The following is a 23,341-nucleotide window of genomic DNA, read 5'->3' as shown; positions in this document are numbered from 1 at the left end:
TCTCTCCCCCAGTGTCTCCTCTCTCTCTCTCTCCCCCAGTGTCTCCTCTCTCTCCCCCAGTGTCTCCTCTCTCTCCCCCAGTGTCTCCTCTCTCTCCCCCAGTGTCTCCTCTCTCTCCCCCAGTGTCTCCTCTCTCTCCCCCAGTGTCTCCTCTCTCTCCCTCTCTCTCCCCTCTCTCTCTCTCCCCCAGTGTCTCCTCTCTCTCTCTCTCCCCCAGTGTCTCCTCTCTCTCCCCCAGTGTCTCCTCTCTCTCCCCCAGTGTCTCCTCTCTCTCCCCCAGTGTCTCCTCTCTCTCCCCCAGTGTCTCCTCTCTCCCCAGTGTCTCCTCTCTCTCTCTCTCTCTCCCCCAGTGTCTCCTCTCTCTCCCCCAGTGTCTCCTCTCTCTCCCCCAGTGTCTCCTCTCTCTCCCCCAGTGTCTCCTCTCTCTCCCCCAGTGTCTCCTCTCTCCCCCAGTGTCTCCTCTCTCTCTCTCTCCCCCAGTGTCTCCTCTCTCTCTCTCTCCCCCAGTGTCTCCTCTCTCTCTCTCTCCCCCTGTGTCTCCTCTCTCTCTCTCTCCCCCAGTGTCTCCTCTCTCTCTCTCTCCCCCCAGTGTCTCCTCTCTCTCTCTCTCCCCCCCAGTGTCTCCTCTCTCTCTCTCTCCCCCAGTGTCTCCTCTCTCTCTCTCTCCCCCAGTGTCTCCTCTCTCTCTCTCTCCCCCAGTGTCTCCTCTCTCTCTCTCTCCCCCAGTGTCTCCTCTCTCTCTCTCCCCCAGTGTCTCCTCTCTCTCTCTCTCCCCCAGTGTCTCCTCTCTCTCCCCCAGTGTCTCTCTCTCTCCCCCAGTGTCTCCTCTCTCTCTCCCCAGTGTCTCCTCTCTCTCTCTCTCCCCCAGTGTCTCCTCTCTCTCTCCCCCAGTGTCTCCTCTCTCTCTCTCTCCCCCAGTGTCTCCTCTCTCTCTCCTCCCCCAGTGTCTCCTCTCTCTCTCTCCCCCAGTGTCTCCTCTCTCTCTCTCCCCCAGTGTCTCCTCTCTCTCTCTCTCCCCCAGTGTCTCCTCTCTCTCTCTCTCCCCCAGTGTCTCCTCTCTCTCTCTCTCCCCAGTGTCTCCTCTCTCTCTCTCTCCCCCAGTGTCTCCTCTCTCTCTCTCTCTCCCCCAGTGTCTCCTCTCTCTCTCTCTCCCCCAGTGTCTCCTCTCTCTCTCTCTCCCCCAGTGTCTCCTCTCTCTCTCTCTCCCCCAGTGTCTCCTCTCTTTCTCTCCCCCAGTGTCTCCTCTCTCTCTCTCTCCCCCAGTGTCTCCTCTCTCTCTCTCTCCCCCAGTGTCTCCTCTCTCTCTCTCTCCCCCAGTGTCTCCTCTCTCTCTCCCCCAGTGTCTCCTCTCTCTCCCCCAGTGTCTCCTCTCTCTCCCCCAGTGTCTCCTCTCTCTCTCTCTCCCCCAGTGTCTCCTCTCTCTCTCTCCTCCCCCAGTGTCTCCTCTCTCTCTCTCTCCCCAGTGTCTCCTCTCTCTCTCTCTCCCCCAGTGTCTCCTCTCTCTCTCTCTCTCCCCCAGTGTCTCCTCTCTCTCTCCCCCAGTGTCTCCTCTCTCTCTCTCTCCCCCAGTGTCTCCTCTCTCTCTCTCTCCCCCAGTGTCTCCTCTCTCACTCTCCCCCAGTGTCTCCTCTCTCTCTCTCTCCCCCAGTGTCTCCTCTCTCTCTCCCCCAGTGTCTCCTCTCTCACTCTCCCCCAGTGTCTCCTCTCTCACTCTCCCCCAGTGTCTCCTCTCTCACTCTCTCCCCCCAGTGTCTCCTCTCCTCCCCCCAGTGTCTCCTCTCTCTCTCTCCCCAGTGTCTCCTCTCTCTCTCTCCCCCAGTGTCTCCTCTCTCTCTCTCCCCCAGTGTCTCCTCTCTCTCTCCCCCAGTGTCTCCTCTCTCTCTCTTCCCCAGTGTCTTCCTCTCTCTCTCTCTCCCCCAGTGTCTCCTCTCTCTCTCTCTCCCCCAGTGTCTCCTCTCTCTCTCTCTCCCCCAGTGTCTCCTCTCTCTCTCCCCACCCCAGTGTCTCCTCTCTCTCTCCCCACCCCCCAGTGACTCCTCTCTCTCTCCCCACCCCCCAGTGTCTCCTCTCTCTCTCCCCCCCCCCCCCCCGGTGTCTCCTCTCTCTCTCCCCCCCCGGTGTCTCCTCTCTCTCTCCCCCCCCGGAGTCTCCTCTCTCTCTCTCCCCCCCGGAGTCTCCTCTCTCTCCCCCCCCCCCCGGTGTCTCCTCTCTCTCCCCCCCCCGGTGTCTCCTCTCTCTCTCTTCCCGGTATCTGTCTCTCTCCCAGTATTTGTATCTCTCTCTCCCAGTATCTGTCTCTCTCTCTCTCTCTCTCTCTCCCGGTATCTCTCTCTCCCAGTATCTGTCTCTCTCTCTCTCTCCCGGTATCTGTCTCTCTCTCCCGGTATCTGTCTCTCTCTCCCGGTATCTGTCTCTCTCTCCTCACGGTATGTGTCTCCTCTCTCTCTCTCTCCCCCCCGGTGTCTCCTCTCTCTCTCTCTCCCCCCCGGTGTCTCCTCTCTCTTTCTCTCCCCCCCCCCCCCGGTGTCTCCTCTCTCTCTCTCCCCCGGTGTCACCTCTCTCTCTCTCCCCCCCGGTATCTCTCTCTCTCCCCCGGTATCTGTCTCTCTCTCTCTCCCCCCCCCCGGTATCTGTCTCTCTCCCAGCATCTGTCTCTCTCTCTCCCGGTATCTGTCTCTCTCTCTCTCCCCCGGTATCTGTCCCTCTCTCTCTCTCCCGGTATTTGTCTCTCTCTCCCGGTATCTGTCTCTCTCTCCCGGTATCTGTCTCTCTCTCTCTCTCCCGGTATCTGTCTCTCTCTCTCTCTCCCGGTATCTGTCTCTCTCTCCCGGTATCTGTCTCTCTCTCCCGGTATCTGTCTCTCTCTCTCTCTCCCGGTATCTGTCTCTCTCTCTCTCTCCCGGTATCTGTCTCTCTCTCTCTCTCCCGGTATCTGTCTCTCTCTCTCTCTCCCGGTATCTGTCTCTCTCTCTCTCTCCCGGTATGTCTCTCTCTCTCTCTCCCGGTATCTGTCTCTCTCTCCCGGTATCTGTCTCTCTCTCCCGGTATCTGTCTCTCTCTCTCTCTCCCGGTATCTGTCTCTCTCTCTCTCTCCCGGTATCTGTCTCTCTCTCTCTCTCCCCCGGTATCTGTCTCTCTCTCTCTCTCCCCCGGTATCTGTCTCTCTCTCTCTCTCCCCCGGTATCTGTCTCTCTCTCTCTCTCCCCCGGTATCTGTCTCTCTCTCTCTCTCCCCCGGTATCTGTCTCTCTCTCTCTCTCCCCCGGTATCTGTCTCTCTCTCTCTCTCTCCCGGTATCTGTCTCTCTCTCTCTCTCCCGGTATCTGTCTCTCTCTCTCTCTCCCGGTATCTGTCTCTCTCTCTCTCTCCCGGTATCTGTCTCTCTCTCTCTCTCCCGGTATCTGTCTCTCTCTCTCTCTCCCGGTATCTGTCTCTCTCTCTCTCTCCCGGTATCTGTCTCTCTCTCTCTCTCCCGGTATCTGTCTCTCTCTCTCTCTCTCCCGGTATCTGTCTCTCTCTCTCTCTCTCCCGGTATCTGTCTCTCTCTCTCTCTCTCCCGGTATCTGTCTCTCTCTCTCTCTCTCCCGGTATCTGTCTCTCTCTCTCTCTCTCCCGGTATCTGTCTCTCTCTCTCTCTCTCCCGGTATCTGTCTCTCTCTCTCTCCCGGTATCTGTCTCTCTCTCTCTCTCTCCCGGTATCTGTCTCTCTCTCTCTCTCCCGGTATCTGTCTCTCTCTCTCTCTCCCGGTATCTGTCTCTCTCTCTCTCTCCCGGTATCTGTCTCTCTCTCTCTCTCCCGGTATCTGTCTCTCTCTCTCTCTCTCTCCCGGTATCTGTCTCTCTCTCTCTCTCCCGGTATCTGTCTCTCTCTCTCTCTCTCCCGGTATCTGTCTCTCTCTCTCTCCCGGTATCTGTCTCTCTCTCTCTCTCCCGGTATCTGTCTCTCTCTCTCTCTCTCCCGGTATCTGTCTCTCTCTCTCCCGGTATCTGTCTCTCTCTCCCGGTATCTGTCTCTCTCTCCCGGTATCTGTCTCTCTCTCCCGGTATCTGTCTCTCTCTCCCGGTATCTGTCTCTCTCTCTCTCTCCCGGTATCTGTCTCTCTCTCTCTCTCCCGGTATCTGTCTCTCTCTCTCTCTCCCGGTATCTGTCTCTCTCTCTCGGTATCTGTCTCTCTCTCCCGGTATCTGTCTCTCTCTCTCTCTCCCGGTATCTGTCTCTCTCTCTCTCTCCCGGTATCTGTCTCTCTCTCTCCCGGTATCTGTCTCTCTCTCTCCCGGTATCTGTCTCTCTCTCTCTCTCCCGGTATCTGTCTCTCTCTCTCTCTCCCGGTATCTGTCTCTCTCTCTCTCCCGGTATCTGTCTCTCTCTCTCTCTCTCCCGGTATCTGTCTATCTCTCTCTCTCTCCCGGTATCTGTCTCTCTCTCTCTCTCTCTCCCGGTATCTGTCTCTCTCTCTCTCTCCCCCGGTATCTGTCTCTCTCTCTCTCCCGGTATCTGTCTCTCTCTCTCTCTCCCGGTATCTGTCTCTCTCTCTCTCTCCCGGTATCTGTCTCTCTCTCTCTCTCCCGGTATCTGTCTCTCTCTCTCCCGGTATCTGTCTCTCTCTCTCTCTCCCGGTATCTGTCTCTCTCTCTCTCTCCCGGTATCTGTCTCTCTCTCTCTCTCCCGGTATCTGTCTCTCTCTCTCTCTCCCGGTATCTGTCTCTCTCTCTCTCTCCCGGTATCTGCCTCTCTCTTTCTCCCGGTATCTGCCTCTCTCTCTCTCTCCCGGTATCTGTCTCTCTCTCTCTCTCTCTCTCCCGGTATCTGTCTCTCTCTCTCTCGGTATCTGTCTCTCTCTCTCCCGGTATCTGTCTCTCTCTCTCTCTCCCGGTATCTGTCTCTCTCTCTCTCTCCCGGTATCTGTCTCTCTCTCTCTCCCGGTATCTGTCTCTCTCTCTCTCTCTCTCCCCCGGTATCTGTCTCTCTCTCTCTCTCTCCCGGTATCTGTCTCTCTCTCTCTCTCTCCCGGTATCTGTCTCTCTCTCTCTCTCTCTCCCGGTATCTGTCTCTCTCTCTCTCCCGGTATCTGTCTCTCTCTCTCTCCCGGTATCTGTCTCTCTCTCTCTCTCCCGGTATCTGTCTCTCTCTCTCTCTCCCGGTATCTGTCTCTCTCTCTCTCTCCCGGTATCTGTCTCTCTCTCTCTCTCCCGGTATCTGTCTCTCTCTCTCTCTCCCGGTATCTGTCTCTCTCTCTCTCTCCCGGTATCTGTCTCTCTCTCTCTCTCCCGGTATCTGTCTCTCTCTCTCTCTCCCGGTATCTGTCTCTCTCTCTCTCTCCCGGTATCTGTCTCTCTCTCTCTCTCCCGGTATCTGTCTCTCTCTCTCTCTCCCGGTATCTGTCTCTCTCTCTCTCTCCCGGTATCTGTCTCTCTCTCTCTCTCCCGGTATCTGTCTCTCTCTCTCTCCCGGTATCTGTCTCTCTCTCTCTCTCTCTCTCCCGGTATCTGTCTCTCTCTCTCTCTCTCCCGGTATCTGTCTCTCTCTCTCTCTCTCCCGGTATCTGTCTCTCTCTCTCTCTCTCCGGTATCTGTCTCTCTCTCTCTCTCTCTCTCCCGGTATCTGTCTCTCTCTCTCTCTCTCTCTCCCGGTATCTGTCTCTCTCTCTCTCCCGGTATCTGTCTCTCTCTCTCTCTCTCCTGGTATCTGTCTCTCTCTTTCTCTCCCGGTATCTGTCTCTCTCTTTCTCTCCCGGTATCTCCTCTCTCTCTCCCCCCCCCGGTGTCTCCTCTCTCTCTCTCTCTCTCCCCCCCCGGTGTCTCCTCTCTCTCTCCCCCCCCGGTGTCTCCTCCCTCTCTCTCCCCCCCCCCCGGTGTCTCCTCTCTCTCTCTTTCACCCGGTGTCTCCTCTCTCTCCCCCCCCCCCGGTGTCTCCTCTCTCTCTCGGTATCTGTCTCTCTCCCGGTATTTGTCTCTCTCTCTCCCAGTATTTGTCTCTCTTTCCCCCGGTGTCTCCTCTCCCCCCCCCCCCCGGTGTCTCCTTTCTCTCTCCCCCCCCCCCCCCCGGTATCTGTCTCTCTCCCGGTATCTCTCTCTCTCTCTCTCTCTCTCTCCCCGGTATCTGTCTCTCTCTCTCCCGGTATCTGTCTCTCTCTCTCTCTCTCTCTCTCCTCTCCCGGTATCTGTCTCTCTCTCTCTCCCGGTATCTGTCTCTCTCTCCCTCTCCCGGTATCTGTCTCTCTCTCTCTCTCCCTCTCCCGGTATCTGTCTCTCTCTCTCTCTCTCTCCCTCTCCCGGTATCTGTCTGTCTCTCTCTCTCTCTCTCTCCCTCTCCCGGTATCTGTCTCTCTCTCTCTCTCTCTCCTCTCCCGGTATCTGTCTCTCTCTCTCTCTCTCTCCCTCTCCCGGTATCTGTCTCTCTCTCTCTCTCTCTCCCTCTCCCGGTATCTGTCTCTCTCTCTCTCTCTCTCCCTCTCCCGGTATCTGTCTCTCTCTCTCTCTCTCTCCCTCTCCCGGTATCTGTCTCTCTCTCTCTCTCTCTCCCTCTCCCGGTATCTGTCTCTCTCTCTCTCTCTCTCCCTCTCCCGGTATCTGTCTCTCTCTCTCTCTCTCTCTCCCTCTCCCGGTATCTGTCTCTCTCTCTCTCTCTCTCTCCCTCTCCCGGTATCTGTCTCTCTCTCTCTCCCTCTCCCGGTATCTGTCTCTCTCTCTCTCTCTCTCTCCTCTCCCGGTATCTGTCTCTCTCTCTCTCTCTCTCCCTCTCCCGGTATCTGTCTCTCTCTCTCTCTCTCTCTCCCGGTATCTGTCTCTCTCTCTCTCTCTCTCCCTCTCCCGGTATCTGTCTCTCTCTCTGTCTCTCTCCCTCTCCCGGTATCTGTCTCTCTCTCTCTCTCTCTCTCTCCCTCTCCCGGTATCTGTCTCTCTCTCTCTCTCTCTCCCTCTCCCGGTATCTGTCTCTCTCTCTCTCTCTCTCTCCCTCTCCCGGTATCTGTCTCTCTCTCTCTCTCTCCCTCTCCCGGTATCTGTCTCTCTCTCTCTCCCTCTCCCGGTATCTGTCTCTCTCTCTCTCTCTCTCTCCCTCTCCCGGTATCTGTCTCTCTCTCTCTCTCTCTCTCCCTCTCCCGGTATCTGTCTCTCTCTCTCTCTCTCCCTCTCCCGGTATCTGTCTCTCTCTCTCTCTCTCCCTCTCCCGGTATCTGTCTCTCTCTCTCTCTCTCTCTCTCCCTCTCCCGGTATCTGTCTCTCTCTCTCTCTCTCTCTCTCCCTCTCCCGGTATCTGTCTCTCTCTCTCTCTCTCTCCCTCTCCCGGTATCTGTCTCTCTCTCTCTCTCCCGGTATCTGTCTCTCTCTCTCTCTCCCGGTATCTGTCTCTCTCTCTCTCTCCCGGTATCTGTCTCTCTCTCTCTCTCTCTCCCGGTATCTGTCTCTCTCTCTCCCGGTATCTCTCTCTCTCTCTCCCCCGGTATCTGTCTCTCTCTCTCTCTCCCCCGGTATCTGTCTCTCTCTCTCTCTCCCCCGGTATCTGTCTCTCTCTCTCTCTCCCCCGGTATCTGTCTCTCTCTCTCTCTCTCCCCCGGCATCTGTCTCTCTCTCTCTCTCCCCCGGTATCTGTCTCTCTCTCTCTCTCTCGGTATCTGTCTCTCTCTCTCTCCCGGTATCTGTCTCTCTCTCTCGGTATCTGTCTCTCTCTCTCTCCCGGTATCTGTCTCTCTCTCTCTCCCGGTATCTGTCTCTCTCTCTCGGTATCTGTCTCTCTCTCTCTCCCCCCCGCCCCCCGGTATCTGTCTCTCTCCCAGCATCTGTCTCTCTCTCTCTCCCGGTATCTCTCTCTCCCCCGGTATCTGTCCCTCTCTCTATCTCCCGGTATCTGTCTCTCTCTCCCGGTATCTGCCTCTCTCTTTCTCCCGGTATCTGCCTCTCTCTCTCTCTCCCGGTATCTGCCTCTCTCTCTCTCTCTCCCGGTATCTGTCTCTCTCTCTCTCCCGGTATCTGCCTCTCTCTCTCTCTCTCCCGGTATCTGTCTCTCTCTCTCTCCCGGTATCTGTCTCTCTCTCTCTCTCCCGGTATCTGTCTCTCTCTCTCTCTCTCCCGGTATCTGTCTCTCTCTCTCCCGGTATCTGTCTCTCTCTCTCTCTCCCGGTATCTTTCTCTCTCTCTCTCTCCCGGTATCTTTCTCTCTCTCTCTCTCCCGGTATCTTTCTCTCTCTCTCTCTCCCGGTATCTTTCTCTCTCTCTCTCTCCCGGTATCTTTCTCTCTCTCTCTCTCTCTCCCGGTATCTTTCTCTCTCTCTCTCCCGGTATCTTTCTCTCTCTCTCTCCCGGTATCTTTCTCTCTCTCTTTCCCGGTATCTTTCTCTCTCTCTTTCCCGGTATCTTTCTCTCTCTCTCTCTCTCCCGGTATCTGTCTCTCACTCTCTCTCCCGGTATCTGTCTCTCTCTCTCTCTCTCCCGGTATCTGTCTCTCTCTCTCTCCCGGTATCTGTCTCTCTCTCTCTCTCCCGGTATCTCCTCTCTCTCTCCCCCCCCCGGTGTCTCCTCCCTCTCTCTCTCCCCCCCCCGGTGTCTCCTCCCTCTCTCTCTCCCCCCCGGTGTCTCCTCTCTCTCTCTTTCCCCCGGTGTCTCCTCTCTCTCACCCCCCCGGTGTCTCCTTTCTCTCCCCCCCCCCCCGGTATCTGTCTCTCTCCCGGTATCTCTCTCTCTCTCTCTCTCCCCGGTATCTGTCTCTCTCTCTCTCTCCCTCTCCCGGTATCTGTCTCTCTCTCTCGGTATCTGTCTCTCTCTCTCTCTCGGTATCTGTCTCTCTTTCTCTCCCGGTATCTGTCTCTCTCTCTCGGTATCTGTCTCTCTCTCTCTCCCCCCCGCCCCCCGGTATCTGTCTCTCTCCCAGCATCTGTCTCTCTCTCTCTCCCGGTATCTCTCTCTCCCCCGGTATCTGTCCCTCTCTCTATCTCCCGGTATCTGTCTCTCTCTCCCGGTATCTGCCTCTCTCTTTCTCCCGGTATCTGCCTCTCTCTCTCTCCCGGTATCTGTCTCTCTCTCTCTCCCGGTATCTGTCTCTCTCTCCCTCTCCCGGTATCTGTCTCTCTCTCTCTCTCCCTCTCCCGGTATCTGTCTCTCTCTCTCTCTCTCTCCCGGTATCTGTCTGTCTCTCTCTCTCTCTCTCTCTCCCTCTCCCGGTATCTGTCTCTCTCTCTCTCTCTCTCCCTCTCCCGGTATCTGTCTCTCTCTCTCTCTCTCTCCCTCTCCCGGTATCTGTCTCTCTCTCTCTCTCTCTCCCTCTCCCGGTATCTGTCTCTCTCTCTCTCTCTCTCCCTCTCCCGGTATCTGTCTCTCTCTCTCTCTCTCTCCCTCTCCCGGTATCTGTCTCTCTCTCTCTCTCTCTCCCTCTCCCGGTATCTGTCTCTCTCTCTCTCTCTCTCTCCCTCTCCCGGTATCTGTCTCTCTCTCTCTCTCTCTCTCCCTCTCCCGGTATCTGTCTCTCTCTCTCTCTCTCTCTCCCTCTCCCGGTATCTGTCTCTCTCTCTCTCTCTCTCTCCCTCTCCCGGTATCTGTCTCTCTCTCTCTCCCTCTCCCGGTATCTGTCTCTCTCTCTCTCTCTCTCTCCCTCTCCCGGTATCTGTCTCTCTCTCTCTCTCTCTCCCTCTCCCGGTATCTGTCTCTCTCTCTCTCTCTCTCTCCCGGTATCTGTCTCTCTCTCTCTCTCTCTCCCTCTCCCGGTATCTGTCTCTCTCTCTGTCTCTCTCCCTCTCCCGGTATCTGTCTCTCTCTCTCTCTCTCTCTCTCCCTCTCCCGGTATCTGTCTCTCTCTCTCTCTCTCTCCCTCTCCCGGTATCTGTCTCTCTCTCTCTCTCTCTCTCTCCCTCTCCCGGTATCTGTCTCTCTCTCTCTCTCTCCCTCTCCCGGTATCTGTCTCTCTCTCTCTCCCTCTCCCGGTATCTGTCTCTCTCTCTCTCTCTCTCTCCCTCTCCCGGTATCTGTCTCTCTCTCTCTCTCTCTCTCCCTCTCCCGGTATCTGTCTCTCTCTCTCTCTCTCCCTCTCCCGGTATCTGTCTCTCTCTCTCTCTCTCCCTCTCCCGGTATCTGTCTCTCTCTCTCTCTCTCCCTCTCCCGGTATCTGTCTCTCTCTCTCTCTCTCTCTCTCCCTCTCCCGGTATCTGTCTCTCTCTCTCTCTCTCTCCCTCTCCCGGTATCTGTCTCTCTCTCTCTCTCTCCCGGTATCTGTCTCTCTCTCTCTCTCCCGGTATCTGTCTCTCTCTCTCTCTCCCGGTATCTGTCTCTCTCTCTCTCTCTCTCCCGGTATCTGTCTCTCTCTCTCCCGGTATCTCTCTCTCTCTCTCCCCCGGTATCTCTCTCTCTCTCTCCCCCGGTATCTGTCTCTCTCTCTCTCTCCCCCGGTATCTGTCTCTCTCTCTCTCTCCCCCGGTATCTGTCTCTCTCTCTCTCTCCCCCGGTATCTGTCTCTCTCTCTCTCTCTCCCCCGGCATCTGTCTCTCTCTCTCTCTCCCCCGGTATCTGTCTCTCTCTCTCTCTCTCGGTATCTGTCTCTCTCTCTCTCCCGGTATCTGTCTCTCTCTCTCGGTATCTGTCTCTCTCTCTCTCCCGGTATCTGTCTCTCTCTCTCTCCCGGTATCTGTCTCTCTCTCTCGGTATCTGTCTCTCTCTCTCTCCCCCCCGCCCCCCGGTATCTGTCTCTCTCCCAGCATCTGTCTCTCTCTCTCTCCCGGTATCTCTCTCTCCCCCGGTATCTGTCCCTCTCTCTATCTCCCGGTATCTGTCTCTCTCTCCCGGTATCTGCCTCTCTCTTTCTCCCGGTATCTGCCTCTCTCTCTCTCTCCCGGTATCTGCCTCTCTCTCTCTCTCTCCCGGTATCTGTCTCTCTCTCTCTCCCGGTATCTGCCTCTCTCTCTCTCTCTCCCGGTATCTGTCTCTCTCTCTCTCCCGGTATCTGTCTCTCTCTCTCTCTCCCGGTATCTGTCTCTCTCTCTCTCTCTCCCGGTATCTGTCTCTCTCTCTCCCGGTATCTGTCTCTCTCTCTCTCTCCCGGTATCTTTCTCTCTCTCTCTCTCCCGGTATCTTTCTCTCTCTCTCTCTCCCGGTATCTTTCTCTCTCTCTCTCTCCCGGTATCTTTCTCTCTCTCTCTCTCCCGGTATCTTTCTCTCTCTCTCTCTCTCTCCCGGTATCTTTCTCTCTCTCTCTCCCGGTATCTTTCTCTCTCTCTCTCCCGGTATCTTTCTCTCTCTCTTTCCCGGTATCTTTCTCTCTCTCTTTCCCGGTATCTTTCTCTCTCTCTCTCTCTCCCGGTATCTGTCTCTCACTCTCTCTCCCGGTATCTGTCTCTCTCTCTCTCTCTCCCGGTATCTGTCTCTCTCTCTCTCCCGGTATCTGTCTCTCTCTCTCTCTCCCGGTATCTCCTCTCTCTCTCCCCCCCCCCGGTGTCTCCTCCCTCTCTCTCTCCCCCCCCCGGTGTCTCCTCCCTCTCTCTCTCCCCCCCGGTGTCTCCTCTCTCTCTCTTTCCCCCGGTGTCTCCTCTCTCTCACCCCCCCGGTGTCTCCTTTCTCTCCCCCCCCCCCCGGTATCTGTCTCTCTCCCGGTATCTCTCTCTCTCTCTCTCTCCCCGGTATCTGTCTCTCTCTCTCTCTCCCTCTCCCGGTATCTGTCTCTCTCTCTCGGTATCTGTCTCTCTCTCTCTCTCGGTATCTGTCTCTCTTTCTCTCCCGGTATCTGTCTCTCTCTCTCGGTATCTGTCTCTCTCTCTCTCCCCCCCGCCCCCCGGTATCTGTCTCTCTCCCAGCATCTGTCTCTCTCTCTCTCCCGGTATCTCTCTCTCCCCCGGTATCTGTCCCTCTCTCTATCTCCCGGTATCTGTCTCTCTCTCCCGGTATCTGCCTCTCTCTTTCTCCCGGTATCTGCCTCTCTCTCTCTCCCGGTATCTGTCTCTCTCTCTCTCTCCCGGTATCTGTCTCTCTCTCTCTCTCTCTCTCCCGGTATCTGTCTCTCTCTCCCGGTATCTGTCTCTCTCTCTCTCTCTCTCTCCCGGTATCTGTCTCTCTCTCTCTCTCCCGGTATCTTTCTCTCTCTCTCTCTCTCCCGGTATCTTTCTCTCTCTCTCTCCCGGTATCTTTCTCTCTCTCTTTCCCGGTATCTTTCTCTCTCTCTTTCCCGGTATCTTTCTCTCTCTCTCTCTCTCTCCCGGTATCTGTCTCTCTCTCTCTCTCTCCCGGTATCTGTCTCTCTCTCTCTCTCCCGGTATCTGTCTCTCTCTCTCCCCCCCCCCCCCGGTGTCTCCTCTCTCTCTCTCTCTCTCTCCCCCCCCCGGTGTCTCCTCTCTCTCTCCCCCCCCCGGTGTCTCCTCCCTCTCTCTCTCCCCCCCGGTGTCTCCTCTCTCTCTCTTTCCCCCGGTGTCTCCTCTCTCTCACCCCCCCGGTGTCTCCTTTCTCTCCCCCCCCCCCCCCCCGGTATCTGTCTCTCTCCCGGTATCTCTCTCTCTCTCCCCGGTATCTGTCTCTCTCTCTCTCTCTCCCTCTCCCGGTATCTGTCTCTCTCTCTCCCGGTATCTGTCTCTCTCTCCCGGTATCTGTCTCTCTCTCCCTCTCCCGGTATCTGTCTCTCTCTCTCCCTCTCCCGGTATCTGTCTCTCTCTCTCCCTCTCTCTCTCTCTCTCTCTCTCTCCCGGTATCTGTCTCTCTCTCTCTCTCTCTCCCTCTCCCGGTATCTGTCTCTCTCTCTCTCTCTCTCCCGGTATCTGTCTCTCTCTCCCTCTCCCGGTATCTGTCTCTCTCTCTCTCTCCCTCTCCCGGTATCTGTCTCTCTCTCTCTCTCTCTCCCTCTCCCGGTATCTGTCTCTCTCTCTCTCTCCCGGTATCAATCTCTCTCTCTCTCTCTCGGTATCTGTCTCTCTCTCTCCCGGTATCTGTCTCTCTCTCTCCCGATATCTGTCTCGCTCTCTCTCTCTCCCCCGGTATCAGTCTCGCTCTCTCTCTCTCACGGTATCTGTCACTCTCTCTCTCACGGTATCTGTCACTCTCTCTCCCGGTATCTGTCACTCTCTCTCTCTCCCGGTATCTCTCTCTCTCTCACTCTCTCCCCCGGTATCTGTCTCTCTCTCTCTCCCCCGGTATCTGTCTCTCTCTCTCTCCCCCCCGGTATTTGTCTCTCTCTCTCCCCCGGTATCTGTCTCTCTCTCTCTCTCTCTCTCTCTCTCTCTCCCGGTATTTGTCTCTCTCTCTCTCCCTCCCCCGGTATCTGTCTCTCTCTCTCACTCTCCCCCGGTATCTGTCTCTCTCTCTCTCCCGGTATCTCTCTCTCTCTCTCTCCCGGTATCTCTCTCTCTCTCTCCCGGTATTTGTCTCTCTCTCTCCCTCCCCCGGTATCTGTCTCTCTCTCTCTCTCTCCCCCGGTATCTGTCTCTCTCTCTCTCTCTCTCTCCCCCGGTATCTGTCTCTCTCTCTCTCTCTCCCCCGGTATCTGTCTCTCTCTCTCTCTCTCTCTCTCTCTCCCGGTATCTGTCTCTCTCTCTCTCTCTCTCTCTCCCCCGGTATCTGTCTCTCTCTCTCTCTCTCCCCCGGTATCTGTCTCTCTCCCCCGGTATCTGTCTCTCTCCCCCGGTATCTGTCTCTCTCTCTCTCCCCCGGTATCTGTCTTTCTCTCTCTCGGTATCTGTCTCTCTCTCTCCCCCGGTATCAATCTCTCTCTCTCTCTCCCCCGGTATCTGTCACTCTCTCTCCCGGTATCTCTCTCTCTCTCTCCCGGTATCTGTCTCTCTCTCTCTCTCCCGGTATCTGTCTCTCTCTCTCTCTCTCCCGGTATCTGTGTCTCTCTCTCTCTCCCCGGTATCTGTCTCTCTCTCTCCCCCGGTATCTGTCTCTCTCTCTCCCGGTATCTGTCTCTCTCTCTCCCGGTATCTGTGTCTCTCTCTCTCTCTCTCTCCCGGTATCTGTCTCTCTCTCTCTCTCCCGGTATCTGTCTCTCTCTCTCTCTCCCGGTATCTGTATCTCTCTCTCTCTCCCGGTATCTGTATCTCTCTCTCCCCCGGTATCTGTCTCTCTCTCTCTCCCGGTATCTGTCTCTCTCTCTCCCGGTATCTGTCTCTCTCTCCCCCGGTATCTGTCTCTCTCTCCCCCGGTATCTGTGTCTCTCTCTCCCCCGGTATCTGTCTCTCTCTCTCTCTCTCTCTCCCCCGGTATCTCTCTCTCTCTCTCCCGGTATCTGTCTCTCTCTCTCCCGGTATCTGTCTCTCTCTCTCTCTCTCTCCCCCGGTATCTCTCTCTCTCTCTCTCCCGGTATCTCTCTCTCTCTCTCTCTCCCCCGGTATCTCTCTCTCTCTCTCTCCCGGTATCTCTCTCTCTCTCTCTCTCTCTCTCTCCCGGTATCTGTCTCTCTCTCTCTCTCGGTATCTGTCTCTCTCTCTCTCTCTCCCGGTATCTGTCTCTCTCTCTCTCTCTCCCGGTATCTGTCTCTCTCTCCCTCTCCCGGTATCTGTCTCTCTCTCTCTCTCCCGGTATCTCTCTCTCTCTCTCTCCCGGTATCTGTCTCTCTCTCCCTCTCCCGGTATCTGTCTCTCTCTCTCTCTCTCCCGGTATCTGTCTCTCTCTCTCTCTCTCCCGGTATCTGTCTCTCTCTCCCTCTCCCGGTATCTGTCTCTCTCTCTCTCTCCCGGTATCTGTCTCTCTCTCTCTCTCTCCCGGTATCTGTCTCTCTCTCCCTCTCCCGGTATCTGTCTCTCTCTCTCTCTCCCGGTATCTCTCTCTCTCTCTCTCCCCCGGTATCTGTCTCTCTCTCTCTCTCCCGGTATCTCTCTCTCTCTCTCTCCCGGTATCTCTCTCTCTCTCTCCCGGTATCTGTCTCTCTCTCTCCCGGTATCTGTCTCTCTCTTTCTCTCCCGGTATCTGTCTCTCTCTTTCTCTCCCGGTATCTCCTCTCTCTCTCCCCCCCCCCGGTGTCTCCTCTCTCTCTCTCTCTCCCCCCCCGGTGTCTCCTCTCTCTCTCCCCCCCCGGTGTCTCCTCCCTCTCTCTCTCCCCCCCGGTGTCTCCTCTCTCTCTCTTTCACCCGGTGTCTCCTCTCTCTCCCCCCCCCCCGGTGTCTCCTCTCTCTCTCTCTCTCTCTCCCCCCCCCCCGGTGTCTCCTCTCTCTCTCCCCCCCCCGGTGTCTCCTCCCTCTCTCTCTCCCCCCCGGTGTCTCCTCTCTCTCTCTTTCCCCCGGTGTCTCCTCTCTCTCACCCCCCCGGTGTCTCCTTTCTCTCCCCCCCCCCCCCCCCCCGGTATCTGTCTCTCTCCCGGTATCTCTCTCTCTCCCCGGTATCTGTCTCTCTCTCTCTCTCTCCCTCTCCCGGTATCTGTCTCTCTCTCTCCCGGTATCTGTCTCTCTCTCCCGGTATCTGTCTCTCTCTCCCTCTCCCGGTATCTGTCTCTCTCTCTCCCTCTCCCGGTATCTGTCTCTCTCTCTCTCTCTCTCTCTCTCCCGGTATCTGTCTCTCTCTCTCTCTCTCCCGGTATCTGTCTCTCTCTCTCTCTCTCCCTCTCCCGGTATCTGTCTCTCTCTCCCTCTCCCGGTATCTGTCTCTCTCTCTCTCTCTCTCCCTCTCCCGGTATCTGTCTCTCTCTCTCTCTCTCTCCCGGTATCAATCTCTCTCTCTCTCTCTCGGTATCTGTCTCTCTCTCTCCCGGTATCTGTCTCTCTCTCTCCCGATATCTGTCTCGCTCTCTCTCTCTCCCCCGGTATCAGTCTCGCTCTCTCTCACGGTATCTGTCACTCTCTCTCTCACGGTATCTGTCACTCTCTCTCCCGGTATCTGTCACTCTCTCTCTCTCCCGGTATCTCTCTCTCTCTCACTCTCTCCCCCGGTATCTGTCTCTCTCTCTCTCCCCCGGTATCTGTCTCTCTCTCTCTCCCCCCCGGTATTTGTCTCTCTCTCTTCTCCCGGTATCTGTCTCTCTCTCTCTCTTCTCCCGGTATCTGTCTCTCTCTCTCTCTCTTCTCCCGGTATCTGTCTCTCTCTCTCTCTCTCTCTCCCGGTATTTGTCTCTCTCTCTCTCCCTCCCCCGGTATCTGTCTCTCTCTCTCACTCTCCCCCGGTATCTGTCTCTCTCTCTCTCTCTCTCTCTCCCGGTATCTCTCTCTCTCTCTCCCGGTATCTCTCTCTCTCTCTCCCGGTATCTCTCTCTCTCTCTCTCCCGGTATTTGTCTCTCTCTCTCCCTCCCCCAGTATCTGTCTCTCTCTCTCTCTCTCCCCCGGTATCTGTCTCTCTCTCTCTCTCTCTCCCCCGGTATCTGTCTCTCTCTCTCTCTCTCCCCCGGTATCTGTCTCTCTCTCTCTCTCTCTCTCTCCCCCGGTATCTGTCTCTCTCTCTCTCCCCCGGTATCTGTCTTTCTCTCTCTCGGTATCTGTCTCTCTCTCTCCCCCGGTATCAATCTCTCTCTCTCTCTCCCCCGGTATCTGTCTCGCTCTCTCTCTCTCACGGTATCTGTCACTCTCTCTCCCGGTATCTCTCTCTCTCTCTCCCGGTATCTGTCTCTCTCTCTCCCGGTATCTGTCTCTCTCTCTCTCTCCCGGTATCTGTGTCTCTCTCTCTCTCCCCCGGTATCTGTTTCTCTCTCTCCCCCGGTATCTGTCTCTCTCTCTCCCGGTATCTGTCTCTCTCTCTCCCGGTATCTGTCTCTCTCTCTCTCTCTCTCTCCCGGTATCTGTCTCTCTCTCTCTCTCCCGGTATCTGTATCTCTCTCTCCCCCGGTATCTGTCTCTCTCTCTCCCCCGGTATCTGTCTCTCTCTCTCCCGGTATCTGTCTCTCTCTCTCCCGGTATCTGTCTCTCTCTCCCCCGGTATCTGTCTCTCTCTCCCCCGGTATCTGTGTCTCTCTCTCCCCCGGTATCTGTCTCTCTCTCTCTCTCTCCCGGTATCTGTCTCTCTCTCTCCCGGTATCTGTCTCTCTCTCTCTCTCCCGGTATCTCTCTCTCTCTCTCTCCCGGTATCTCTCTCTCTCTCTCTCCCGGTATCTCTCTCTCTCTCTCTCCCGGTATCTCTCTCTCTCTCTCTCTCCCGGTATCTCTCTCTCTCTCTCTCCCGGTATCTCTCTCTCTCTCTCGGTATCTGTCTCTCTCTCTCTCTCTCCCGGTATCTGTCTCTCTCTCTCTCTCTCCCGGTATCTGTCTCTCTCTCCCTCTCCCGGTATCTGTCTCTCTCTCTCTCTCCCGGTATCTCTCTCTCTCTCTCTCCCGGTATCTGTCTCTCTCTCCCTCTCCCGGTATCTGTCTCTCTCTCTCTCTCTCCCGGTATCTGTCTCTCTCTCCCTCTCCCGGTATCTGTCTCTCTCTCTCTCTCTCTCCCGGTATCTGTCTCTCTCTCTCTCTCTCTCCCGGTATCTGTCTCTCTCTCCCTCTCTCCCGGTATCTGTCTCTCTCTCTCTCTCCCGGTATCTCTCTCTCTCTCTCTCCCCCGGTATCTGTCTCTCTCTCTCTCTCCCGGTATCTCTCTCTCTCTCTCTCTATCTCTCCCTCTCTCTCTATCTCTCCCGGTATCTGTCTCTCTCTCTCTCTCTCTCTCCCGGTATCTGTCTCTCTCTCTCTCTCTCTCTCTATCTCTCCCGGTATCTGTCTCTCTCTCTCTCTCTCTCTCTCTCTCTCTCTCTCTCTCTATCTCTCCCGGTATCTGTCTCTCTCTCTCTCTTCTCCCGGTATCTGTCTCTCTCTCTCTCTTCTCCCGGTATCTGTCTCTCTCTCTCTCTCTCTTCTCCCGGTATCTGTCTCTCTCTCTCTCTTCTCCCGGTATCTGTCTCTCTCTCTCTCCCGGTATCTCTCTCTCTCTCTCTCCCGGTATCTGTCTCTCTCTCTCTCTTCTCCCGGTATCTGTCTCTCTCTCTCTTCTCCCGGTATCTGTCTCTCTCTCTCTCTCTCTCTTCTCCCGGTATCTGTCTCTCTCTCTCTCCCGGTATCTCTCTCTCTCTCTCTCCCGGTATCTGTCTCTCTCTCTCTCTCTCTCTCCCGGTATCTGTCTCTCTCTCCCGGTATCTCTCTCTCTCTCCCGGTATCTCTCTCTCTCTCTCTCTCTCTCTCCCGGTATCTGTCTCTCTCTCTCCCGGTATCTCTCTCTCTCTCTCCCGGTATCTCTCTCTCTCTCCCGGTATCTGTCTCTCTCTCTCCCGGTATCTGTCTCTCTCCCCCCGGTATCTGTGTCTCTCTCTCCCCCGGTATCTGTCTCTCTCTCTCTCTCCCCCGGTATGTGCCCCCCCCTCCCTGGTATTTGTCTGATTACCGGCTTATAACGATTGGTCGTAGCACGTAATCTCACACACTGTGACGTCAGACGGGACGAGGCAGCACGCGGAGCCGTTACACCAGGCGGAGGTCACCGGAGCTGTCACGTGTCACTCGGGCGCCGCCATGTTGTTGACCCCAGTGCTGTGCATGCCGGGGTGTATCACGTGCCACCTCGGAAGTGCGTGATGTTTTGAGGCGGGGCGGACGCTCCAAGGTCCCATTCTGATTGGCTGCTATAGCGGAGGGCGTGGTCACTAGTGTGATGCTGCGATGTCGGGTGCTGCCAGCAGATGGCGGGATTCCACACAGAGCCCACAGCAACCAATCAGGACACAGAACCCACAGCGACCAATCAGGACACAGAGCCCACAGCAACCAATCAGCTCCCTGCCTCCATCCCTCCGAGCGCTGATTGGTTGCTGTGCGCTGTACTTCTGTGCTTGGTTAGTGCATACACTTCATGGAGAGAGCAGGTAGTACAATTATCCCAAGACAGGGAAAGAGTCTGTATTCATGTACTATTCTTATTATATCAAATACAGACTACCAATTAATGGGCTTATTGTAGGGTAAATCCTACAGACAATATAGCACAAGAGAACAAGAGACGCCCAATAAGCCGCCATTCTGAAAGATAATTCAATAGACTTCATTATAAATAACAAGAAGCGTAATTTAGGGTAATTATAAATATAGATATAGCCATTCTGAACCTTGAAACAATGGCTCCATGGAGTACAGCATATATTAACTAATCCACAATTACAGATCTATATAGGGATATGTTGACAGTCAATACACGTACTAGCAAGTACCTTATATACCCCTAGTCAGTAATGTGCCCGGGTAAATCCCATATGTAATCATTTCCATATACTATACTACGCAGTCCATCATGACCCTGTCTATACATAGCAGGAAGTAAACAAAAGGACCACAGAGGAAAATGGCAGGGCACGAGAGCGTCACATCAAGTGGCTGTACACGTGGAGCGGTAGCCCCGACGCGCGTTTCGGATTTCCCTTCGTCAGGAGGCGTGGAGACATCATTTAAATAGGTGCCAGAGGACCCTAGGGCCGGAAGTGGCGCGTATTCATAGTCATGGTTACTATGACGCTGCCGGCGTTCGCATCGCGCCAACACCGGAAGCCAGGCCCCACGTGACCCGGAAGTGACGCATGCGTTACTAGGGAAACCATGACGCGCGCCGGCGTCCACGTCACAAGGCGATGACAGCAGGCCACACGTGACCCGACGAAAGCCACCACTTTAGACACAGAAAGCCGGCAGGCGTCGTGGAGCCGCAGCACGCATGCGTACAGGGTCAACACTATAACGAGTATACAGGCTGTATATATTTATAAGGAAAAAAAAGGGGGGGGGGAGGATTAACACTGGGTTTTGCCATAGCCACATATACAAAACAGAATAGATGCATGTCCAATCAAAAATGGGCGATGTGGATGATAATTCTACAATGGTTACATCATGTATATATATATATATGCACATAGAGCCCAGACCAAACAAACACAAGGGGATTCCTTCAGGACATCCCACAATGTGCACACACACGTGTGGTAAAAGTCACAATAAATAAGTACATGGATTAGGTATGTCCACAATACAAGAAAAGGGGGTATTTTTATACATGTAAAAAGCCATATTACAATGTTGTAAATATATCAACACATGGACGTACATATATAAATTGCATACAATATACTTAAACAGTATATTGTATGCCGCGTTCTCCTTTGGACACGGTACATCGATGACATCCTCCTGATCTGGCAGGGGTCTGAATCCTCTCTTAGGACCTTTATGAATCATCTTAATTCTAATGACCATAATATCCACCTTACGTACCATTCCGATGTGGATCAAATTGAGTTCCTCGATGTGTCCTTGAGTAGGGATAATACCAACTGCATCCAGACTACTGTCTTTCGCAAGCCGACTTCTACAGACATGTTATTGCATGCTTCCTCCTCCCATCCTGGGCACATACTCCGGTCCGTGCCGGTGGGATCCGCATTCGGAGAATCTGTTCCAGTGACACGGAATTTGAGAGACAGGCCTCCGAACTTAAGGATAGGTTCTATGCCCGGGGTTATAGTAGGCGCATGGTTAAAAAAGCCTATAATACAGCTAGATTTGCCACTCGGAATAGCCTACTATATGGCAAAAGAGGAGCTGGACACGGTATAGAGCAAGTCAGATTTGTCACAAATTTTCACTCACAGTTGCCTCGCCTCGGGGATATATTAGCCAGATCATGGCATATCCTGAGGGCTGACGATATGTGTCCGATAGGCCATCAATCACTATTAGACGCTCTAGAAATATCAGAGATTACTTGCTACGTTCCCATTATCAGGGGTCGGGTGGCAATACATTTTTGGATGGGCAGCCCAAGCGAAGTGGATGTGTCCCGTGTGGTCGGTGTGTGGCATGCCCTAATGTAGAACGGAGTGATACATTCTTTAAATCTGATGGGACCAGAACTTTTACAATTAATAAATTCATCACATGTACAACTAAGAATGTAATATACTTTGCTACATGTCCATGTGGTTTGATTTGTGTTGGTGTGACAACTCGCCAGTTCAAAATACGAATACGTGAACATGTACTGGGGATCTTGGCTGCCGCCGACCACACGGATACATCCACTCTTAAGACGATCCCGCGTCACTATAAGATCCATCACAATAGCGATGCCTCACTATTTCGGGTTAGGGGGATAGATTTCATTACACCAAATATACGGGGAGGCAAGATCGGACAGAAACTAGCCCAAATTGAGTCTCGCTGGATCTGGACCCTAAATACTGTACACCCACGGCGGTTGAATGAAAACATCAGTTATGCACCATTCCTTTGAATATTCGAAAATATCCCCTATTAATACTGAATTGTGCAACGTCTATATTATGCCTTATGTCTTGAACCTTGTGTTTGTGTTGTTGGTTTTAAATAGTTTTTTCTTTGTTTTGAATGCAGTTTTCGTGCTGTCTAGGACCCCTCACTACCTGCCTTTCCTAGCTGTGCTTTTGCCTGTTCCTTCCCTGTGCCACATATATGCAGCCGCTCCGGTATCTACTTGACAATTGATGCATACATTTGGATAATAGGTGGCTTGATGTGTTCACTCTGTGTTACAGAGTCTAGATACCCATCTATATGTTTGTGGGTATGGACGTCTGTGATGCAGCCTAAATCTGCCCATTCACGGCCTCCATTAACTCTAAATAAATCATAGGAAATTTTTATGTTATTATGTTCTACTTCTTTAAGTATATTGTATGCAATTTATATATGTACGTCCATGTGTTGATATATTTACAACATTGTAATATGGCTTTTTACATGTATAAAAATACCCCCTTTTCTTGTATTGTGGACATACCTAATCCATGTACTTATTTATTGTGACTTTTACCACACGTGTGTGTGCACATTGTGGGATGTCCTGAAGGAATCCCCTTGTGTTTGTTTGGTCTGGGCTCTATGTGCATATATATATATATACATGATGTAACCATTGTAGAATTATCATCCACATCGCCCATTTTTGATTGGACATGCATCTATTCTCTTTTGTATATGTGGCTATGGCAAAACCCAGTGTTAATCCTCCCCCCCCCTTTTTTTTCCTTCTAAATATATACAGCCTGTATACTCGTTATAGTGTTGACCCTGTACGCATGCGTGCTGCGGCTCCACGACGCCTGCCGGCTTTCTGTGTCTAAAGTGGTGGCTTTCGTCGGGTCACGTGTGGCCTGCTGTCATCGCCTTGTGACGGGGACGCCGGCGCGCGTCATGGTTTCCCTAGTAACGCATGCGTCACTTCCGGGTCACGTGGGGCCTGGCTTCCGGTGTTGGCGCGATGCGAACGCCGGCAGCGTCATAGTAACCATGACTATGAATACGCGCCACTTCCGGCCCTAGGGTCCTCTGGCACCTATTTAAATGACACTAAACACACATGTCTCCACGCCTCCTGACGAAGGGAAATGCGAAACGCGCGTCGGGGCTACCGCTCCACGTGTACAGCCACTTGATGTGACGCTCTCGTGCCCTGCCATTTTCCTCTGTGGTCCTTTTGTTTACTTCCTGCTATGTATAGACAGGGTCATGATGGACTGCGTAGTATAGTATATGGAAATGATTACATATGGGATTTACCCGGGCACATTACTGACTAGGGGTATATAAGGTACTTGCTAGTACGTGTATTGACTGTCAACATATCCCTATATAGATCTGTAATTGTGGATTAGTTAATATATGCTGTACTCCATGGAGCCATTGTTTCAAGGTTCAGAATGGCTATATCTATATTTATAATTACCCTAAATTACGCTTCTTGTTATTTATAATGAAGTCTATTGAATTATCTTTCAGAATGGCGGCTTATTGGGCGTCTCTTGTTCTCTTGTGCTATATTGTCTGTAGGATTTACCCTACAATAAGCCCATTAATTGGTAGTCTGTATTTGATATAATAAGAATAGTACATGAATACAGACTCTTTCCCTGTCTTGGGATAATTGTACTACCTGCTCTCTCCATGAAGTGTATGCACTAACCAAGCACAGAAGTACAGCGCACAGCAACCAATCAGCGCTCGGAGGGATGGAGGCAGGGAGCTGATTGGTTGCTGTGGGCTCTGTGTCCTGATTGGCCGCTGTGGGCTCTGTGAGCTGATTGGTTGCTGTGGGCTCTGTGTTCTGATTAGTTGCTGTGGGCTCTGTGTCCTGATTGGTTGTTGTGTGCTCTGTATTCTGATTGGTCGCTGTGGTCTCTGCGAGCTAAATGGTTGCTGTGGGCTCTGTGTCCTGATTGGTTGTTGTGTGCTCTGTATTCTGATTGGTCGCTGTGGTCTCTGCGAGCTGAATGGTTGCTGTGGGCTCTGTGTGCTGATTGGACGCTGTGGGCTCTGTGTCCTGATTGGTCGCTGTGGGCTCTGTGTACTGATTGGTCGCTGTGGGCTCTGTGTTCTGATTGGTTGCTGTGGGCTCTGTGTTCTGATTGGTTGCTGTGGGCTCTGTGTTCTGATTGGTCGCTGTGGGCTCTGTGTTCTGATTAGTTGCTGTGGTCTCTGCG

Source organism: Phyllobates terribilis, unplaced genomic scaffold (assembly GCF_046119375.1).
Source record: "Phyllobates terribilis strain yellow unplaced genomic scaffold, ASM4611937v1 Scaffold_1__5_contigs__length_1240528914, whole genome shotgun sequence".
Classification (NCBI taxonomy): Eukaryota; Metazoa; Chordata; class Amphibia; order Anura; family Dendrobatidae; genus Phyllobates; species Phyllobates terribilis.
This window is presented reverse-complemented; position numbering follows the sequence as displayed.